General features: G+C 34.3%; 1 protein-coding gene across 2 annotated transcripts in view; it reads right to left on the bottom strand.

The window, feature by feature from the left end:
- The window catches only part of APC6 (anaphase promoting complex 6), a 169,758-nt gene that overhangs the window by 65,307 nt on the left and 89,313 nt on the right, over nt 1–15,138 (bottom strand). The gene's annotated exons all lie outside the window — the stretch shown is intronic.

The following is a 15,138-nucleotide window of genomic DNA, read 5'->3' on the forward strand; positions in this document are numbered from 1 at the left end:
CTTAGTATGACACATATACTTAAAATGAATACCTAAAGCCTTAGTTCTCCTACTACTTCTACACTCTCCTATTTCTAAAACTTAAAACCAAGGTTGCACAGGTACAGGGGTATTTGGGTTTGGGTCGGGTACGACTATTTTCCAAAACAGGGGAGAGGGGTATGCGGATATTAAATATAACTTTGATATTTTATAGAAATCTGAAAATACGAGTCATGAGTCATGAGATTGAACTTTCAAAACAAGAAATCTGAAATATGAGTCATGAGTCATAATATAGATGTTGAATGTTTAAACATTAGATGTATAAGAAAGAAGACAAACTTTAACTATAAACAAGAAGATCATAAATCTTATAAGTTATAACGACATATTGCAAATGACAAACTTATAGTTCTAACTTGAACAGTGAAAATCAGGAAAATTTTAGTAGTTTACTGTTAATGAATAATGTATCAAAGTTTCAAACTGATTACATATTGAATTAAGTTTGATAAACAGAAAGCTGAATAGCAAATGAAACACTAAAGCAAAGACATATTAATCTATGTGGCAGTTTTTCTAATGTTTTGCAAGGGGGGGAAATTTTGTGATGTCCCCACTCTAATATATAAATTAAATAATAAATAAGTATTATACATAAAGTGATATTAATAAAAATATTAAAGTAATAATATTTTATATGTAATATTATATAATAATATCCTTACATTATAATAGCAATATGGAATTATGAAATTAATTAAATAATAATCTAATATAATAAATAATTATAATGATTAAAATATGATTTAATATAGAAACACTATTAATATAAAATATTATAATATTATAATATAATTTATACAGTTGATATATTAATAAAATGATATATGTTACAATATAATTATTATTAATAATAATTATATTAATATTACAATTACTAATATATTAATAATAATTAATGTTACAATATATTATTATTAATATAATATAATTAATATTATAAAAAGACGCGACTCTTAGAAATGAAAACTATATATAAATAGAGGAATATAATATGGAGGGATATATGAGAAGAAGGAGAAATATAAAGGGAAATAAGAGGGAACCAATCGTAATTTGGGGAGAAAAAGGAGAATATTATACACATTAAGGTTATGAATTCTAATGTTCCAAAAATGGTTCATTACAAATTTTGTGAGCTGACGTAGCATTTTCGGCTAAGGTACGTACCCAGACAAGTACCTGGTATGGGATATGCGTACCAAGGGTCTGGGTACACATACTTGTGTAACCTTGCTTAATTTAAAATATAACTTCAAGGAAGTATTTTTAATGATTATGATCAGTGCCTTTTCCAGGGCTACAAAGTAGCAAACTTTCACCTTCCTACTTGCAACTCTAATTACTTGGCGTTGCAAATGAATAGTTGATTTTAATTCTACCTTACAAAAGCCAACTAATCGAATGCCAAAGAGCACAAAGAGCTGTTTTGACGAATCAAAATTATCCTTCATAACCTAACTTATATAATTTTAGAAAAAGATGAACTAGAGAAAACTACACAGTTTTAAAAAATCTCCACGAACAAGTTATTGTAAGCAGAAACTTCAGATCTTCTATCATCTTTAAACCTCTAAGGAAAAGTATAAAATTTGTATCAAGCCTTCAATAGTAACTATTAAAAGTATTTCTTATATCGAATTTACATGGCTTTTTATCGCTCTCGGTTTCTCCTTTATATAACAAAATAGGAGACAACCAGCTTCATACAATTTTGCATTATACCTCTTCATAACTAATATTGTTTTAAATATTAAAACATAAACAACAATTAAAAGATTGCTTAAGACTCTAAGACATAACAAGATAACACCTTTTGGAAATGATTTTCAAATAAGAAACTGGGACATATCGAACCCGTCAACAATCTATTCTCCCTAAGCTTGTTTCTCAAACTCTAGACTCAAATGTGTTGAAGATGGTAACTGCGATAGAGATCTTTATCTCTGGAATTATGAACGTTATTACCATTATTATTACATTCAGCTGAAAAGCATACTAAGTTTAATTTTTAATTTTAAATGTAAATGACATGTGTCATTCACATGCATTGAGGCATGAATATTCGAAGAGTTATAATTAACTATAGGAGTTATGGGAATCTCAAGAGACCTTCAGTTATAATGTGAAGAGTCTCTCCTATTGTTATATATTCATAGCTACCAAAGGATATTGTACACTTAAATACTATTATCAATAAAATTATCTTTTGTTGTGTGGCTGGGTTTTTCACTTCACTCTCGAAGGGTTTTCCCAAGATATTTCTGGTGTTTGTTGTTTCAGTTTTGGGCTCTTTTCTTGTCGTTGTTGATCATCACTGATTTCTGGGCTCAAGTTTTAACATGGTATCAAAGCTTGCTTGATAACATCAATTAGGATATTATATGTTTGTCTACATGTGAGATCTTTCTTGTTTGTGGATTTGTTTTTAATGGAGATCATGTTTTTGCCTATTTTTGTTCCTCTTGATATGTTGGTGATTAATGTAGTATCCTTACGAATGAATCAATGTTTTTTTCATGACCTTGCATATATCAAAATTCTCTTGATAGCATCTATGGGATTTGATGGCTCCTTCAATGAAGATACTAATAATGGCTTCCGCTTGTTGAAACAAATATGTAGACTTTATCATTGCATTTCCATGGGTCATCTTCCACAAACGGTGATACATTGGGGTGTTTTTTCTTTTAAAATATATCTTGTAATGATTTGTTTCCTGCCGTTATATCTAATTTCTACACTCATGTCATATTATATTCTCATCGTGACCCAATACTCCCGATAATGTTTTGTTTCTCATTGTCGTCTCTCTTTTATGAGGTACTTATGTTTGTCATAGGATATATAAGTCTCTTTTGTCAACGATGCTTCAAAATAGGCATATTCATATCATATCTCTTGCAGTAGGGCTTCATATTAATGCTGGAAATGATCACTGACTTTTCTTTTCGATAGTGATGTGGAATATTTTCAATTGTTTACTTATATGGTGTTTTTGTCCTTTATCAAGCTTCCAATTATCAATCTTTGTCTAAGACTTCAAGGTTTTATATTGTGCCGCTGATGTTTGTGTTTTATTTTCTTGAGATTATTGTTGCTAGTAATGAATAAATCAGATGACATATCCAAGATAAACACCCGATCGTTGCCTTCTCTCATGATGATTCTAGAATCAGACAATGTTAGTTATCCTCAAGGTCACCGGGAGACAGGGAGACTTTGAGGTCTCCGGTACTGGTACTGGTACCGGTACGGCAATTTTTCAAATAGGAGACGGGGGTACTTGGAGACGGCAATTTTTTTTTTTTTTTTAAATAAAATTTTAATAGTTTAAACTTAAAGAGTCTATTACTAAAAGTAAATACAAAATTTCAAATTTTCAAAATAGTAATACTGTAAGACTAAAAGACTAAAGTAAATAATAAATTAATAATACTAGTGTTGTAACTTGTCACATTAAAAATTAAAATAGATTCATAGAGTCGAACTGTCAAAGATTATAATAATAATAAGCGGTCAGATACAAAAGTACATTACTGAAATAGATTTTAAAACCTGACAAATTGGCATTGCTACAAAAAATTTGTGAAAATTATTGAATTATTCAACATCAATGCATGCATAGAGACACACTTAGGACTTCTATTTTCTAACTAAGAGTTAGGATTGCTTAGTTTAAAAGGGAGTAAATCATTTTGTAATAGTGTTTTTTTTCCAGTTACACAGATTCAACTAACAAAGATTCCTATATTGGTACTAGGATATTGCCAACAGCAGATAAACAGGTACGAATAACAAATACGACTTATACATCAAACTGAAACATGATATCCTCTTGAAAAAATAGAAATATGGGACCAAATACATTCATGTTAACATACATAAAACCTCTAGTCTATCACTGTTATCGCTGAGTCTTATCAGCAAATAGATGCTTGGTTTTCATGAGGAATAATACTATTATCAAGCATTTGCATATCAGATTTCTGTAACATACGTAATACTATCTTCTAATGCACTAACAACAATTTTTGCACCCTAATTCCTCAGCCGCATAAATTTATGTGATTTGGGATCTTTACTGCAATCCTGTACAGCTTCCAATATGTTGTCTTAGACTTGTATCGTGTTCCTGTAGGTCACGTACATCACCAAGCAGTTGTTACGGAATTCATATAGTACCTTAGATTTTTGCATTAAAAACATTTAAATGAGGGCTAAAATTATTTAATATTATATTTTATCAGGAGACTTCGGGGAGACTTCACTTTTTGGATTAGGAGACGGGGAGACTTCAGGAGACTTCATCATGAAGTCTCCAACCTTTTTTGAGGTCTCCGGAGACGCGAAAAGTCTCCGAGACGCCACTTTTAGGGGGGAGACGGGTCTCCTGGTAACCATGGTTATCCTTCTATCCAAATTTTAGGCATATTCTGAAGTTATCCGTCTAAGTGAGTCTTGATGGGTTTTTGGCATAAGATTGGCTCATCTAGACAACCTCTCATGCTCTATTATTCTTGGTCTTGATAATATTGTGGCATCTCTCCTTCAGCCAGTGGAGTCGTGTGTCTCAAAGTAGAGGTCTATGGTAGCAGTGCTTGATTTTTTTATGACTTGGCATCCATCGTTCACTGTTTCTTTTCTTCTGGGGCTTCCTTTATTATTTATGCTCGTATATTTATTACATATGTCAATTTTTGTTTGTTTTAGCGGCTATAATGATTATGGCTTTGTGTGGTTATCGGTTTCTAACCCTGCTAGCAATTATGTCCAGATTCTTGCTTTGTCCACTATTTTTATTCCGTCAATTATATCTCTCCATTTCACTTAATTTTGTTACGCGCAGTGTATTCTAATGTCATTTTTTATATATCGATCTGGTCTTTGATCGTAGTGAAGGAGGTCACTTGCAATTTTTTTTTATTAATCTTTTAATGGCAGTTTAATAAGTTTCCAGGACCTTCATCTTTTGTGCGATGTCATAAAGATTTATGTCAAGCAATTGCTGAAAGAGGATTTCTTTTATTACTTCTGGCAACTGATATTATATGTCTCTACCATGTTTTGCAGACAGTTTACTTTTATTTTTTCTGATTATGTGGTCTATGCAATCTTTCAAGGGATTTGGTGCAATATCATTCATTCTTAGATTATTGCGGCTCAGTTGGAAACTGTGAGTGCAAATGATGAGAAAAGTTTGGCGATATTTTGGATGAGAAGAATTTGAAATATATATTTGTGTTATCCTCCGGTCTGTATGCAACTTTAATAGTCTTGTACTGTAGTGGATATGATGATTCTGATTCTCAAAAGGGAAGCATAGTCACTCTCTATGAGGCATTGGTTTGCAACAGTTGGATTTTGGCATTCTATTTTGTATAGTTTGTGAATTTATGTAACTAGTATTATTATATTTTTCTTTGATAAGTTGATCGTACCTCTGCTGGTTGCAAGATGCAATAAGAAACAATCATTAAAAGGGAGAAGTTTTAGCTTCAAAGGGAGGCTTCATAATTAAGAGGGAATGTTTATGAAACCCCAATCATTCTCATATATGCTTGTGATGCTTGTGGCATGTAAGACTTAAATAGAACTAAGTCTTGTTTTTGTTATACATGTTTCAAATCCTTGTGTTAATAAATAAGATTGTAAGATCAACTATGATAACTCTTTCACTATGCGATAGTGAACATCATGTTGGGAGAGTCCATGATGTCATCACGTTGAGAGATCCCGTGATGGGAGTTGGATGTCATGTTGAGAGATTCCATGACAGTTCACGTTGAGAGAGTCTGTGAATAAAGGCTTAGCTGTGAGTCTTGCAAATCTTTTCATGTTGAGCGATTCCATGAATGTGATTAATTGTTATAGGGTTTCATGTTGAGTGATTCCATGAATGTGATTAATCCTTACAAGGTTTCATGTTGAGTGATTCCGTGAATGTGATTAATTGTTACAGTGTTTCATGTTGAGCGATTCCATGAATGTGATTAATTGTTACAGTGTTTCATATTGAGCGATTCCATGAATGTGATTGATTGTTGAAGGTTTTCATGAATCTTATAGGATAGATGGGATGAGATTTCGTCGTTAACATTTTGGTTGCAGTCTTGTGTGATTATTCAGCTAAAGATCTCTCTTTGGCTAAGAGGGAGTGTTGAAGATGGTAGCTGTGATAGAGATCTTTATCTCTAGAATTATGAACGTTATTACCGTTATCATTACGTTCAGCTGAAAAGGACACTTAAGTTTAATTTGTAATATTAAATGTAAATGACATGTGTCATTCACATGCATTGAGGCATGAATATTCGAAGAGTTATAATTAATTATAGGAGTTATGGAAATCTGAAAAGACCTTCGGTTATAATGTGAAGAGTCTCTTCTATTGTTATATATTCGTAGCTACCAAAGGATATTGTACACTTAAATTCTATTATCAATAAAATTATCTTTTGTTGTGTGGTTGGGTTTTTCCCTTCACTCTCGAAGGGTTTTCCCAGGATATTTCTATTGTTTGTTGTTTCAGTTTTGGACTCTTTTCTTGTTGTTGTTGATCATCATTGATTTATAGGCTCAAGTTTTAACAAAATGGTTGTCGTCATTTCATTTTATTACTTTCACCAACTAAGCATTAAGTTAAATAAGGGGATAAGATCTTGCAATAGTCACTTTCTTCAGACCATGCGCCTTATGAAACCTGTGGCATGTAACCATGTGCTTATTGCTGACTCACAAAATGTCTTCTTCAGTCTTGTTGGGTTGATATTTTTGCAACTGACAGTTTGGGTAAAATTCAGTCACAAAATAGGTAGACCAGCCACAACGTGTGAAACAAAGTCTCTACTACCTTAAACACCGTTCCTTGGATCAACTCAAGATAAGCAAGAACTTGAGAGATTTGAAAGGGTATTATCAATATTCTTTCCTCTTAACTTTCAGAAAAGAATCCACTTACCCACAAAGCGAGTAATTGGCATGATGAAACCTCGAACTACACTTCTATCTAAAGTTGTAACGGTGATACCAATAAACCAACACTAACTCAAAGGCTAGCTAAAAGCGTACCAATTTGGCTCTATGTCCGGTCTTAATCTATGCTATAAGAATAACCTTTACTATTGGTGCACAAAGACTTCTAAAAGTTAAGAATTCTAACTTATTTTGTGAATTAAGAAAGAGATACAAGCTACAATCAAAACTACTAGTCTATATATCTCCAAAACCACTCTCAATTAAAGCTTCGGCTCTAATTGCTTCCTAACTCTCTATACTCAATTATCAAGAACGCAAATACACATGAATCAAAGATAACAAATGCAAATCACAATCAAAGCTTCCAACTTGCACAAGTCACAATTGTACTCAATCAAAGTTCAGCTTCAAGTGTTTTCTTTGCATTCACTTGTCTTTCAAAATACTACTACACAATCAAAGTTATGCTTGCACAATTTCTCTAGAGCTCTCTTCCATAGAATAAAAGATGAGATTACAATTAGAGCACTCATTTATATAGGTAAAGGAGTTGAGAAAATGGATGAAAAATTGGGAGCAACTCAACCAACTTTGACCCAGTCTAACTAACAAGAGAAATTATTGGATTACATGTCAACCGAATATGTAATTCATATTACATGTAATTACATAATTTCATGCAATACATCCTCTTTAATCTAAAAATTTGGAAAGTAGAAGAAAGAAGATGGAAGAGAAGTGAGACAATCCTAAGGATTGTTCTTACGCGCCTTAAACTTGATGATGACATCACGCACTATAGGAAGATCTGAGATTTCCATTGTCTTTGATATAGCTTCTATTTTGACTGCATCGACATATGTTGATATTACAATTTTACAATTCGCCACAAGAGAATCATGTAGGTGTTTTGCTAAGGTTTTGTACAAAGTAAAACTATTCATTGTGTGAACCAAAATCTTCAGAATCTAGATCAGCATTAACTCTGATAGTATATTCTGAAGTCACCTCGTCTATTGCAATCAAGTTGTCATGCTCAGTAAGAACTTGACATCCCATTTGTTCCAGGTTACACATTACCTTAGTTTAAATTGACTAACAATCTTCTAAGGCTGCCTGCAACTTTGTTACAAGTTTCCTCAACGTCTCTTCCTTGTAACCCATGAGCCCATGACACCTGTAGAACATTTCGCAAGATGGGACATCACATGCAACCAGGCCATTCAAATCAGAACTAGTGATTTCATCCCAATCACACAAAAATTCCTTTAAGGTGTTAGCTTCCTGATTCAGAGATGCAATCAAGTCATGCAACATCTCTTCAATACTTTTGATACGTTCAAAAATTTTGACTGCATCTGTGATGGCATGAACTCCGTTAGAGACAACTTCTCCAAACCAAGTCTTTGTCACTTTCATGATCCGTTTCTCTCGAAGCATCTAAGATGAAGCAACTGCATGTTGCGAAGATTGTTGTTGAATAAACTCATTTAAGCGAGCAACCTCCTGCTTGAGTTGATTCTTCTTCTCCCACAACTCATGATTGCTCTTTGATACATTGGCAAATGTATCATGAGCATCTTGTAGACAACCCAACCATGATTGCTTACCAAGTTTGATTTTGGTGAACTTGTAATCCAAATAGTTAAGTTCTTTAGCCAGTTTGTCCACCAATGGTTCAACAACCTCTACAAACTTAGTCTTATCGGAATCAACTACAATTCTTGAAACAATCTTATCTTTCAAAGATTTAGACTTGGTTTTCTTAATAGGAAGATTATTTGGGGGGCATGTAATAAACTTCACTAAGGCTGGCCACTGAGTTCAGTTCTATAGCCTAGGTATTTTACCAAATAATTGTCATGCAATCTTATTTCCTTAGTATATAATTATTCTATTAAATCAATGCCACTTTTTTGATTCGAAAGCTATGAAAGAATAAGATTAAACAATAATGATACTTTGGAAAAAAAAAAACCACCGAGCCAAAATCAAATTGAACTAACATTAACATTCGATAATAGTAGATCCATGAGGAAGATGTGACGTGGGAAATGCTCAAGACTACAACGACCTTCAATCAACCAGCCATTGCCAGTACTCCCTTAGACGTTGTATACTGCACCAATGGATGCCATCTCAACTGGAGGAATGATCCTACTTAACAGTAGATGAAGAGAGTGAGTTTGGTTGTGGTCCCCAGGTATGGCGTGAGGGATTCCATGACACCTCCGCCCGTATACACCCAGTCCTCCACTCGGGTATTCTGCGTAATGGGAGAAATGCTACTCGGCAACCTCCAATTCCGTGAGAAACTCTAACAACCTCGGCTTCCAAATATGCTTGCTTCCGTGCTCAATACTGAAGGATGATTGCTTAACCCGGCATAAAAATGTGATTTGGAACCTCTCCTTCCTACCAAAGCGACGTCTATAACTTCCAACCCGTATTTTCCTTGCACGAGTTCACCTACGGTAACTTGTGATGTTAAGAATTGCGACTTCTTGTGATGCTAAACCGTACCTCCTTTGAACCAACTCTCTCCATGCACAGATGATGACTAAACCACCCACATGAGCTCCAATAAAATGCAGAGGTAATAGAAAAATCTGAATGTTGTACCAACTTGATGTATTCTTGGTCTGAACTGGGCAGGCTTGAAGACCTTCCAATAAATCTGAACTTCCAAAAGATCTTCCAATGAATTGAATATTAATCTCACTCTATAGGACTGGGGCTACGTCCAGCTCCTAACTTTGAAGGGTTTTCGTCCTCAAGATAACTCAATCACATTTAAGCAACCAACAAACAGGGATATTGAGTTTATGAATTCTTGTGTGTAAATCCCAATGCAAGCTCCTCCTTTTATAACCTTGAAATGAGGACAAAAACAATGAAGCAAGGAATGTGGGAGAAAACACAATTTTCACCCTGTAGTCACTTAAGTCACTTTATAAAGTAAATGACTTTATAACATAAAGTGACTTTATCCACACACTTTAATAAAATACTGAAGTATATATAATTAAACCTCCGATGTGACTGGTAGGCATCCTGTTAGCTAATGTCGTTAATCTATCCAGATGTGGAGATAGATCAACCTGGTGCCAAAACACTAGTGCTGAGAAGGGGACATGACAAGGCAGCACAACCTTCCTTCTCTTCATAGTGATGTTGCCCAACCAAGCAAGCAAACTAAAACCTTCACTTGATGAATCAGAGACAATAGCAACCATCGACATTGATCCTGATTGTATTTTCGTCATGATTGAGCATGTCGGTTTGTACAACTGCACTGAGAGGTACCAGATGAGCAGATTCTGTCATGAATGCTTCAAAACCAATTATTGAAGTATCAAGTTGGGAAACTTGACCTTCCGTGAATGTCGGGAAATCTTAAAGCATATTCCCCAAATTCTCGCACTGCTCAGCTATGAAAATAGGAGATGTTGAAGAGATAGGAAGACCAATGTGTTTACTTCCGAGGCAGGGATGGCAGGTGTGAAAACAGTGGAGAATGAATCCACGTCAACATTTATGACACTCAGAAAAGGTGTTTCCTAAATGGATGAAACTTTCTATCTATTGGTCGTGAAGGAGATATGATCATAACTTCTCCTTCTTTCTCTTCATTCTCCTCATAAAGTTCTCTAGATTCCTCCTCATCGGGTTCTTGAGCTTGCACAGGTGCTTGTAAAGATGCTTGAGGTGACTTAGACCCCTTTCCACCTTTCAACTTAAACTTGAGGGATTTAGCCAAAACGAAAGAAGATACACCATCTTTGCTTGAAATTTCCAGTTGAGATTTCCTTCTAGGTGGTCCAAAACTACCACAGTCTACCTCGAGCTTAGGATTTACCCTTTTTAGGCCTTTGATTTTTAACCATTTATTGGTATTTACCAAGATAGAATGAAATCTATAAAAAATAGATACGCCTTCTTTCTGCCGCCATTGTATAGGAAAAGGACATCACTTGTCAAAACCGGCACAATAGTATTCTGGATCAAGAATATTACCATCAACTTCAATCTAGAGATTGGATGGGATTTCAAGCATGTTAAGATCAATGATCTCTGCAGTGTGAGTCTGCAGTAATCCATCATCATGATGTCCAGCTCCGTAAGTAGGTCAACCCATATGTCCTCTATGCAATGGACATTGGTGAATGCTCTTTTGATCATTGAGTGCATTCCTCAATAATCAAAATCATATCTATCCTTAAACCTCTTTAATGTGATAATCTGAAGTTTTGCCTCTATATTCTTTGCCTTGTAGACTGAATTGATCATATACTAACCAATTACCACGGGTTTGGCTATAGTGATACCAAACCCTGGCCTATGTTGAGTATTTTGATATGACTGTACTTCCATGAGTTGTCTAGCCGATTCCATCAGTATGATCTTAAGTGTAGCATATCTTAGAACAGTATATGGTTCTCCTTTGAAGTAGCCAACTCTCAAATAAGTGAAAGTTGGAAACTGTATGAAGATAGCACCAAATTGATTTACCCGATTCCAAGCTTCATCTCACACTTGCTTGATTACCGACTATTTATCAAACAAACACCGAAAATATCCAAAAATTGCATCTTGGACTCTCCTGTAGTGATATTTGCTATGTGACAACGTGATTTGATCATAGTAGTCTCAGATAGGAACTTGTAACCGATCTCCTTTTGTGGAAAGGCCAGAGAAAGATCCCATGGATGCAACTACGTAGACCAAGAGTTCATGTAAAATGGTGTTGAGGTTCCCACATTAAGGAACTACTCACAAATAGCAATACTAATAAGTTCTCCCCAAAAGATAGGTTCTTCATTATCAAAGATCTAGAGAATGAATATATACATCCATGGCTCGAAGTCGTTGGAATCTTTGAGACCGCATATCCTGCTAATAAGAGGAATCAAGTCTTTGCATTCTAGATTGAAGTTTGACCTATGAATGCTTTTAGGCCATCTTGAAAAACTGTTTCTTTTAACCTTTAACCAATATGCATTTATATATTTCTGATAATTCACACTCCTTGCATTCCATAACTCTAAAGACATCTCCTTTGACAAATCTACACACTCTGCATTTTGAGGAACTTTAAAGATTTGTTCAATAACCTCTGGGTCAAGACTAATGACGACCTTTCCATCTGCATCTTTGATAGTCTTGGACTTTGGGCTAAAATGCTTTATACAACCCAAAACAAATTTTGGTTCCAAGGCAGCCATAGGGAAAGTAGGCACCAAGTGAATATTACTCTTGTTGATGCGTCTCATTTCATGAGTCAAAGGAGATTTAACTCTTGTATGAATACAGCCATGTCAATGTGCCTGATCTCTATGTCAGAAACATTATCAAGAGGTGATGAAACTTGAGATGCAGTCGCATGAGCTAACTCTTTATCATATTGGTACTTCATCTTTCCTTTGGATTTTGAGGATAAGGGCATTTATCTTGTGCTACAACATGAAAATTCCAATATGTGAACACATCATCAGAGGATACTAATTCCATAAAGACATTGATTCTGGATCAGCAACAAAGGATCTATGCAAGGCAAAATGCTCGGAGTATGGATCAATTACTCGAAGATCTTGTGTAATGACCATGAATGAAATGGTAAGTATATGCAAAAGCCGAAATGCGATTCAAGGAGATGAAATACAAGTGGATGAAGGATGAGTCCTTATGTAAGTACCAAAAATGAAGGCTAGGCACATGGGAATGCATGCAAATGATGACTTTTGACTTTTAAAGAGTGACCTTTAGTCAAAATCGGGTTCTCCGGATGCAATTACAAGTAAAGTGAGTTACATGTGATCATATCTTGATGCAATCATGCAATGAGGTCCGAAGAATGAGATTACGTGTAAATGCATATGGAGAGTGAGATTACATGTAAATGCGAGTGGACGATGGAATTACATGTAAGTGATCTTGGAATGTAATTGCATATGAAAGGAATGGATGCAATGCGCCTTGGCATGTAACGATGGATATGGAGCAAAGTGAATTGCACTTAAGTCCTTGGGAAAGAACCTGCAACTTCTTCAAAAAGAAGAAAAACGAAAAAGCAAGCAAACAACCAATGAAAACAAGCACAAAACAAACACATACCTTTGGTATTAGACTCAAACATGTCAACAAGCAAGTTACTCTTTTATGCAAATTTGAATTTGGATTTTGGGAAAAATCCAAACATGTAAAAATGAAGGTCTTCATCTTATTTAAAGATGAATTTGCACTTTATATGGTATATATTTGGACAAATGTGCAAAAACAAGCCAAAATATGCAGCAAAATAGCAAGATAACCATCAATTAATGAGCAAAGTTGAAAATGTCTACTTATTTGGAGATCAAAGAACCAAAATAGGAAGATTGATAGGTCTCAAGACCAATTGTCCTCCAAATCCGAATTCGCAAACAACTAACTCAACTCTTTTAATATTGCAGGTAGTGGATATTGATGAGCATTGAGTGATATCGATGCCAAAAACGTGCTCAATAATCATCAAAATGCAAATTGTTTTTGCGAAAAACCATGTTCTTGGACATTTTTGACAAAAAATGTGTTCTTAGAATGCCATTGCATGACTCATTTTTTACAACAAATGGCAAAAACATGTTCTTTTATAGCAAGTATAAGGCACAAAACCTCAAAATGATTCCTTCTTGAGCAAAAAGGAGATCTAAAAACTCAAAATCTGGACTTTTTTGCAAAAACGTGGATTCAAAAGACAAAAAAATGACCCTAAATAGAGAGATCTCACACCATGGAAAGGAGGAATCTGGAGTTTTCAAGCAAAAACATGTTCTTCAAGGGCATGAACATGAACATTTTTGGATATGGAGGCAAAATCGAATTCTTAACTTGCAAATGCATGTGAAAGAAATGCAAAAGGCATTCTAGGAAGGAGATGGCATGTTTTAAATATCATCACATGGAATCTTTCATGCAAATCGCACTCTTGGAGTGCATTTGCATATTCTAAATAGCATGAGCTTGATTTCTAGATGCAAATCGCATTCTTGGATGAGCAAGAAATTTTAAAAACACTGGTCTTTCGCTTCTAAGTGCAAATCACACTCTTGGAGGAGCATTACATGTTTTTAAAACTTGCCCAAACAAGTCTATAATACAAAATCGCACACTCCAAGGGCCACTACACATTTTAAAAAGGTTCCAAGATGCAAATTGCATTCTTAGAGGTCATTGCACATTTTTAAATGCATGCATTTAAATGTTTAAAGTGTTTTAACATGCCTTTTTAGTGCAAAATTGTGGTCTCTAGAGGCATTTGCATATTTTCATGTAAATGGGTTGAAAGACATGTAATTGAACAACTTAAATGATCAATTAAGCATATATCTAATTGATTTTTGAGGAAATATCACTTAATTGGGTCAAAAATAACATTTGCATAATAGAATTAACATATTATGAGCAAATATCATTTCAAAAAATAATATTTAATTTATATGTTTTAAATAAATAATTAAGTTACTCAAAAATAAATCAAACTATATAGTTAATAAAGTCACTTGAGTGAAAAGTTAAAATTTGGAGGAACTTACTTTCCTTCATTTTGATCACTGTCGTAACTATAAAGTTGTTAAGTTTGTAGCTTCAATCAAACTGATTCGATCATGAGATACATTGTTGATGGTAAATCATCATTTGGACAAATATTCTTATATATATAATATATTGTACACACACATATATATATAATATTATAATATATATATTATATATATTACGAAGTAGTTGGTAAAGTACTTGCTTCTTATTAATAGAGACCATTGTGAGTGACAGGTTCAAAATACTTGCTTGTTCTAGTCTTACCTTTAATCGCCACTATGGATGATTGTTTCAAAAGATAAACTACAGTGTTAACTGCTTCTGCCCAGAACTTCCTTGGAACATGTCTGTGTTCGAGCATGGATTGAGCCATCTCGGTGATTGTTTTGTTCCGATGTTCAACTACACTATTCTGTTGTGGTGTGTGGGGTGTGGTTAACTAGCATTTGATGCCATGAGTATTCAAGAAGCTAGAGAATTCATTACAACAAGATTCCCCCCATTGTCTGATCGAAGAGTAATAATAGATTTGCA

This window comes from Cupressus sempervirens, chromosome 10, assembly GCF_028749045.1.
Source record: "Cupressus sempervirens isolate cs-2001-9-10 chromosome 10, ASM2874904v1, whole genome shotgun sequence".
Classification (NCBI taxonomy): Eukaryota; Viridiplantae; Streptophyta; class Pinopsida; order Cupressales; family Cupressaceae; genus Cupressus; species Cupressus sempervirens.